Below are 8,026 nucleotides of genomic sequence, written 5' to 3'. Positions count from 1 at the left end.
AATTCCTCAACCTCTAGTGAATGAAAATGTGAGATAGCGATAACAACAACATCTGTGTCGACAGCTCTTAGGGGCCAGCCGTTTAAAACTCCAGGTATGGGGGCGGGTTAGAAATTCAAAACAGGTCAAAATTTTTCACACCCCTTCTAATTTTCACTAAAAGTTTTGATACCCCAATAAAAAATAAGAAAAAAATTTCATACCCCAGTGGCTATGTACAGTATCTGATGGAGACCCAAATATTTTATACTTTACTTTACTTGTTCTTTTCAGAGTAGTTTTCTGTTGATTCACTTTGCATTTACCTTTCATTGCTGTTGCACTTTTATTTACCTGAAAAGGGTGCAAACAACAAACACTTTATAAAATTCAGTAAATATATATAAAGCTTAAATTCTCTAGGCAAAATTTTTAATTCTCAATCTGTACCAAAGGCATTTTTCTGAAATTGCTTGTAATTTGCAAGAACAATCTTTGCACAAGAGGCACCATTACTCTTTTTAAGATCTCATTTCTAAAAAGCTGGACATATAGTAATCAGTTTGAAAAAAACTGGTAAAAAAATTCTAATTAGAGAACTCCTGATAACATATTCAAAGCTTTCAAGTTGCACAACAGAATGCAAAAAATTCTTGAAATGCTCGGGAAATGTTCAAATTTCTTGTGATGCTGACATGTACAAGACCTGCTACAGTACCAACATGAATAGGTACTCTCACAACCTTGCATAAAGAAGGGAAAGCAGGAATAGCATTTAAAGACAAACATCTCAATTTTCTAGCTAAGAATCTTCTAAATGCTATAATAGCTTATCAACAAAGAAAAGTCTTCTTGCTTCATTTTGTGTAAAAGATACAAAGAGCACAGGGCCTATTTTAGTGTGCAGTATTGCACACTTTGTGCAGTATTAATTAATAAACGTGCAGTATTGATTTCGAAAATGTGCAGTATTGAATTTTGGGATTTGTGAAAATGTCTATTTGCGGGTATCCCAGATTCCTGCATTGTTCACAAAATGTGAATTTTCTTCGTCAGTTCGATATAGAGGTCATGTATTGTAAATCTCGTATGACCATCGGAAAGACTCTCTTATCAAAACTTACAACAAAACGAAATGCCCGGAACCAAAAACAAAACATCTACTTGTAAATGTCAGCACTGCTGTAAATTTCGTAATTTATCTTGTGGAAGACAAAACATTCAGTAACAATTTATCAGTTGACCTATCATGCTCTGGGCATCTAGCAGAAGCTCACTGATTACTGAGTAGTCAGTCAGCATGTTTTGCCAGTTAGAATAGTTAATTTGAGTTTCATCCCATGGCCATGACCGAAATTTGCAGCATTTGTAAAGATGCCGAGAGACCAACAATGCATAAATGCATATCATGCGGTAGCCCAGCACACAATGTTTTCTGTTCGACTCTTCTGCCAGACCACACAAGAATGTGGAATTTATGCTCCGGTTCAAAAAAGCGAATGGCAAAGACAAGCAACAACAACGACAAGCAAAATGCACCCGAAAAGAAAACAAAGTTGCTGCAACAAAGCAAACTGAGCTTCTTCATTAAAAAACACCAGGATGAAGAGGCCAGCAAAGATATTAATGAAGATAACGATTCAAACATGTCAGCAAATAGTAAGGAAACCAAAGAAAATGAACAAAGTACATTTGCCAATGAAGATGACAGCAACAGTACCAGAAGTTTGATAGAAACTTGTAATTCATCCTCATCTACAATTGGATACCCCTCAGGAGCCTGAGCTGATAGCCAAAAAATTGAATCTCTTGATTACAGTATTTCTACCAAAATTTAGTTCAAATTTTTATTATTTTAAACTGGGTGGAGGGATTAAAGGAAGAAGCTATGTCCGTTGTGATACCTGTTACAATCAGCAAGCCACAATCAAGACATTTGGCAAGTCAAAGAGGATTCCAGCTATTTGTACAAGTGAAGGAACAATTCCACGAAAAGAGGTTCTTGATGAACAGAACAGGCATGTTGAAGCAGAACAGGCATCACGTTTAACCCCAGCAAAGAGAATACAAAAGAGTCAATTAGGAAGCACGGTAGCAAAAGCAAGTGCTCAGTTACAAAACAAAATAGCTAGACTTATGATTAACGTTTTCACTGATGCAAAAGAGCTCACTCTCTCTGACTGGAGTTGGCCATCGAGGGAAATAGCAAACATGATAGCTGCTGGCTTAGATTTTCAAGAAGAGTTCAGTGCGTTCAATCCACCGTCTTCGGTTTTCCAATACATCACTCCAAGCCAGCATAAAGCCTTTCTGAAATGCATCAACGTGACAGATCAAGATAACGTCAAATCAAAGCTTGAAAAATGTCTTGAACTTTCACTTCATTGCGATGGATCAGTTGACAAACGAAGAGTTTACAACTGCCATGTGATTGCAAAAATTATCAACCAGGAAGGGAAATTAGAGGTTCTGTTTCTTGGGCTTCAGAGCCAAAAGACAGGGGCACACAAGGATACGTGCAAGCAGTGAAAGATGCTGTATCCATAACTTCGAATTGGAAATCGGTTGCAGAAAAGATGACTTCACTTGTAACGGATGGCACCAACCTTAATACAGGACATAAGAAAAGTCTCTGGGCAACCTTAACTGAAGAACATACAGAATTTGGCTTGCCATTGATAAAGGTGTAGTGCGCCACACACAGAATGGACTTAGCTTGGAAAAGCGTTTCCAAAAGTGTGCAAGAAGTTAAGTTGATATTTTACTCGTTTCTTGGCGGGCTTTGGTGAATTACTTTAAAACAGGAACAGACCAATCATCGCAAGGCTACTTCAAATACCTCACAGCTATCCAAAACGTGCAGCTCTTAGCTTTTCTTGGTGATTTGTTGTTTGTTTTTTCAAGATATCACAAGAAAATGCAAGATGACAAGTTTAATTTAACAGATCTACACGAATGGAAAGCTGACTGCCTTAAAAGGCTTGATCTCCTCGATCAATCACGAGTTGTTGGAGGCTGGGAAGCTGCTTTTTACAAAGATTTTGACCAAGAGAAAAACATTTTTCACGGTGAACAATTGAATGAGAAAAATAGGAATCCAAGAAGAAATGAACACCATCGTTACGTAAGTGATTCTTCGCGAAGTTTTCCAACTGTTCGCTATCAAATATTAGAATCGTTAAAAAATTTCATTAAAGAGAGGCTTTCATATGACGAAATGCTCAGCAGCATGCTAAAGAAATTTATTTCTTTTCGTTCCACTGATAATGAATTAGTTAATGTTCATGAAAAGATTGCAGCTGATCTTTCACTGCCCTGTTTATCGAAAGAGTATATTGATGCCAAAAATATACCTGCATTGAAGTCATTGTCATTGTTAGAGTCGGTAGAGTACTTCTCCAGAATGAAGGAATTCAGCACTTTGTGCACTGTATATGCAAGAATAGCAGCTTGTACTGCACATTCTGCTGACGTCGAAAGGGTTATAAGTCTGTATAACCAGCTGAAAACAGCTGACCGCAGCAGTTTATCCAACGAGACACTTGCCCACAATTTGTATGTAAATATGAATATGCCAACCCTTGCTGAGTTTGACCCAAGACCTGCTGCCTTATATTGGATGAGTGAAAAACGACACAGAGCAGTCGAGCCTTCTAAGGCAACTCAACAGGAGTGGTTTGTGCAAACATTTAGGGAGGCTACTGACATACAAAAACTAAATAAAAAGAAAGATAAAGAACCTAATAAGACTTTTTAGTTGTACTGTCCCGACAAATCACGAGATATGTCGGGACATGAATGACCATGTCTCTATTCAAGTCTTATAGCTACTGTTTGTTTTGTTTATGTTTTGAAGTGTTATTGTTGATTGTGTATATTATCGTCTGTCTGTTTGTGATTTCTGCGTGATGGCCTATACAAGTGTTCAAAATTCGGGGCATTTCCTCGCTACGCTTGCATGGCTAAGATTGCAACAACAAAATTTCCTAAAAAAAATATAATTATAAATGTGCAGTATTGAAAATTTCTTAAAATAGGCCCTGAAAGAGCAGTACTTACCTGTATGCTGAGAGATGATGAGTTCCAGCTAGCCTTCCATATCTTGTCTTTTTGAACAACTGGTCAAAACACTCCTCTAAATCGGTATCGTTGGTTGTCTCATCATCATCACTATTGCTAACTCCAGTTTCATTGTCTTTATCACTAAATCTTGTCAGCTCTCCAATAACATCATCCTCAGAATTTTGATTGTCAGAATCCTTGTCTGAATCCTTATTCCATGTCACCTTCATCTTCTATTACTGCATCATTCAAATGTGCTATTATAGCTTCTATCTTCTGTGCCTTCTTTAGATGGAGGAAATGAAGTAGGTTGCAGTGAGAAAGGTATTTATCTAACTCACAAACCGTTAATCGTTTGATACCTTTATTGTCTGCAATTTGTTTCCAGTCATAATCCTGGAAATCTTTTTCGACTTTTGTCATTCTTTTTCGTTTTTTCTCTATCAGCCTCACCTTCTTACAAAACAGGCTCTACTCCAATTCAGCCAACGCATTTACAACAATATCTTCTTTCAGAGCATAAAGCCTGGAAAATTTATTTATCTTTTCAATGTTTTTTGTTGTTATTTGCCCCTTTGAAAACCATGCTTTGAGCTGCACCCGCGGATTCATATCATTGACTTGCCAGATTTCCTTATCAACTTCAGTTGGTGTCTTTACAATAAGCAAATATTAAAATTTACAGGATTCATAGTCTGGCATAGGCTGTGGAATGCGACTACAAGGAGTCCCAATCCATCCATGTTGTAAACAAAATGAGCAAACATTCCCTTTATCTTTACAACCGAACTTCAAAAATTGCAAATATTTCTCCCCCTATTTCTGTGCTGATCCATGAACTTTTGTAAAGACTTGTAGTAATGAAAGCCTGGCAAATTTTTACAATTTCTTGCATCTTTATTTGTAAGGTAATCACGCAAACATTTTATAACCCAGAAGAACAAGTCTTTCAGATCCTCAGTGAAATAAGCCTTCATAAAACCCTGTGGAGCAACTTCTCCATCTATTTGAAAGCATTAAATTTCATAAGGTCAGTCTCATTTGCTTCAAATTGAATAATAGTGAGATGGTTCATGTCAGTTTCACATAGAAAATATAATAAATATGAAATATCATGTACATAAAAAATCACATATTATACTGTAGGGCATAAGATGTTTTAAATGTATATATGTCATCAAAAACAATTTTCATTTTTAAAAGAAAAAGTAAAATGTATCAGAGAAAATATTGCCAAAATGTGTCAAAGCAGATAGGAACGCAATTGATAAATTTTGAATTCCATGTAGAAATATTATTTCATTAATCTGACAGATATGTTACATCTGCAAGGTTCTTATGTTAGTATGATTTGAATAATTTGATGAGTATTGATTTGGGGCGTCAAGTAGCAAAACAAAATGCATCAAGTTTCTATTCAAGGGAAAAAAATCAGAAAACAATATTTCACCTCAGCATAAGACTTCCTTCAAAATTATTAAAAAGGGGATTACTAACCAACAGCTCTCTGAATTCTTTCAACTTCATTCTGACTGCTGTCACCAGGGGCTAAGTGATGCCTTATGTAGAAATCATATTTACAAATTCTTTTTTTTTGAGCAATGCGAAAAGACACTTCATTATTAGTAATTCCTACACCAGGCCCTGCATCAGTGAGATCAATAATTCTTGGCTTATAACTAGGCTGCACAATTCTTGAAGTTTCCAAGCATGAGTCAATTTTTTCCAATAAGCTATTGAACTGAAACACAAGACTATCACCAGTATTATCTGCATTGCTTACTGTTTGGTATAAATTCCTTGCAGACAACAGGACAATTTTCAATTGTGCCAACAATGAATTCCCAGTTTCAAACTCCACTTTATTCAAATTTGTGAATTCATGATATTCCTTGAGGAGGTCTTCACATCACTTCTGCATAAATAGAAGTTTATCTTTCTCATACTGGCTTTTGGGACTATAAACTCCCCAGTTGCTAATTCTAAAGATTTTTTGAAGTATCTAAAGATGAACGCTGAAGAATAACAAGACAAATTTGCTCTGCTATTTTGTTCATTGGTATCAACCATCGTTTTTACATCTTACGATGCATCTAAATTCACAATTAACGCACTCTCTTTTAAATCTACAGTCCCTGGTTCTGAGTAACGCTGCAAAAATTCTCCAATTTTGACTACCAATAAGAAGCAAGAATAACATGTGCAGTTTTACGTCAACTAAGCTAATTAACAGCAATTTTTATGTAGAAATAACGCTGCATGTCTATAACACGCTGAACGCTTATAACTAAATTTACCTAAACATGTATCTGTAGCCAAGTTATGGAGTAAACAAGCAATGTTAAAGGTTCTACTGCAATCCTAACGAGCTCACCATGCTATCCATCTAAGTGAATCGTAGGAAAAACAACTAATCACTACGCAATTCTGTATTTATAGCAAATAATTTACCAACTACGTGTAGCAATTATGGTTAGAAGAGAAATGCCCGAAAGCAATGGAAAATTTCCGACACTGGCGATGCAGGTTTTCTCCCTTTCTCATCATTATAAAATTTTCTGTTACAGTCTGATCTTTAAAACTATCCAGGCAATCCCTTCTTTTGACTACCCATCCTTTGATAACTGGGGATTTTATACTGCTACTACCATTGTTGCATTCATGGAGAATAGGTTCTTTGTGTCTGTTACTCATCAGATGACTTCCCCAAACACTTCCAGAACTTCCCACAAAGTATTTTGGTCTAACAACTACAACAGTATTCTGCTGTGTTGTTTTTATAAGTTCAGTCTTAACTGCTATTTACACATTTTTCTCCATATAAAGAAAAGTTCAAAGTGTACAGTTCAGCATTGACTTTGGAAAGTCATAATGCTTGAATTTTCTTGCAATGGCATCTTTACTTGGACAGAAAACTATCTGGGAACGTGCAATTTGGGTACCAGTGCTAGTTTCTGGACAAACATATGTCTTATCATCAAAACTTCTAAACAGTGTCAATTCTTGATTCTCCTGCCTACACAAAGTTCGCACTTTGTTCTATTTGTGAGCAAGACAAAAATGTGTAAGTAAGTTGGAAGTACTTTCTGCTTTAGGTGGCTTCTTGCAGCAGAATAGGCCTTTACCAAGGTGATTTTTGGCTTGTCTTGACCGCTTGTTTTTTGGTGCTGCACGGTTATAAATTGCAGTGGTGGACCTGATTGAAGGCAAATTTCGCCTCACTTTATTGTAGTTAACAATCTTGAGAAAGTCACGCTTCTATACGCGGTGATAAAGGTATAATACTGAGTCCTTTCTTCTTCCATGAGCAGTTGCTTCATTGGTGATCCATTTAGCTAATGCTGCTCATCATCCTCATCCATCAGCCGCTTGCGACCACCACCTCGCCTCCTCATCTTCAAACGTCTCTCTTTGACTATATTTGCTCGTGCCCTTTTGAGCATACCTGCCAATACTAGCTTTTGCTTCTCATCATTGGCAATCATGCTTTCTAGGTCTTGCTTTCTAGAATTTAGACCGTCAATTTCTTCTGAAAATTCATCTGTCTGAGCTTTACTCCAAATAACGATCTTTGTTGTCAAGAGATTTATTTTCTGCTTCAACTCAGAGGAACATTACTTTAATCGTTTATGGAGACTATTATTTATTATTGTTTACGCCTCTTTTGTTGCATCTTCATACAATTCAGAGTAGCCAAAAACAGCTTTTCTGTCAGAGGTGATTGAGTCACTGTCTATGCCAAGTTCATCTAAATCTCTATGACTGTGTGTTATACTCAAAACAACCCATAATAGCAAGGGCAGATTTTGTAACAATAGGTTATTTGGTTTGTTTACATTTTGTTGACTAGCCAATCAGAGAGCTCTATTTCTATGGCGTCATCTGATGGTAATGGCGGATGGAGGGGTTTGCTGTGGAGAAAACCACACCCTCGTTTTTTCCTCGCGACGAAAATATACTTTAGCAAAAACTCAAAATTTTTTGC

The 8,026-nt window shown here is 36.5% G+C and overlaps 1 pseudogene; it reads right to left on the bottom strand.

Moving 5' to 3' along the window:
- Positions 1-4,251: 4,251 nt before the first annotated feature.
- LOC135683874 (uncharacterized) lies at positions 4,252-7,526 on the bottom strand (annotated as a pseudogene).
- Positions 7,527-8,026: the final 500 nt, after the last annotated feature.

Source organism: Rhopilema esculentum, chromosome 7 (genome assembly GCF_057945365.1).
Source record: "Rhopilema esculentum isolate cy_ngs chromosome 7, ASM5794536v1, whole genome shotgun sequence".
Classification (NCBI taxonomy): domain Eukaryota; kingdom Metazoa; phylum Cnidaria; class Scyphozoa; order Rhizostomeae; family Rhizostomatidae; genus Rhopilema; species Rhopilema esculentum.
This window is presented reverse-complemented; position numbering and strand designations above follow the sequence as displayed.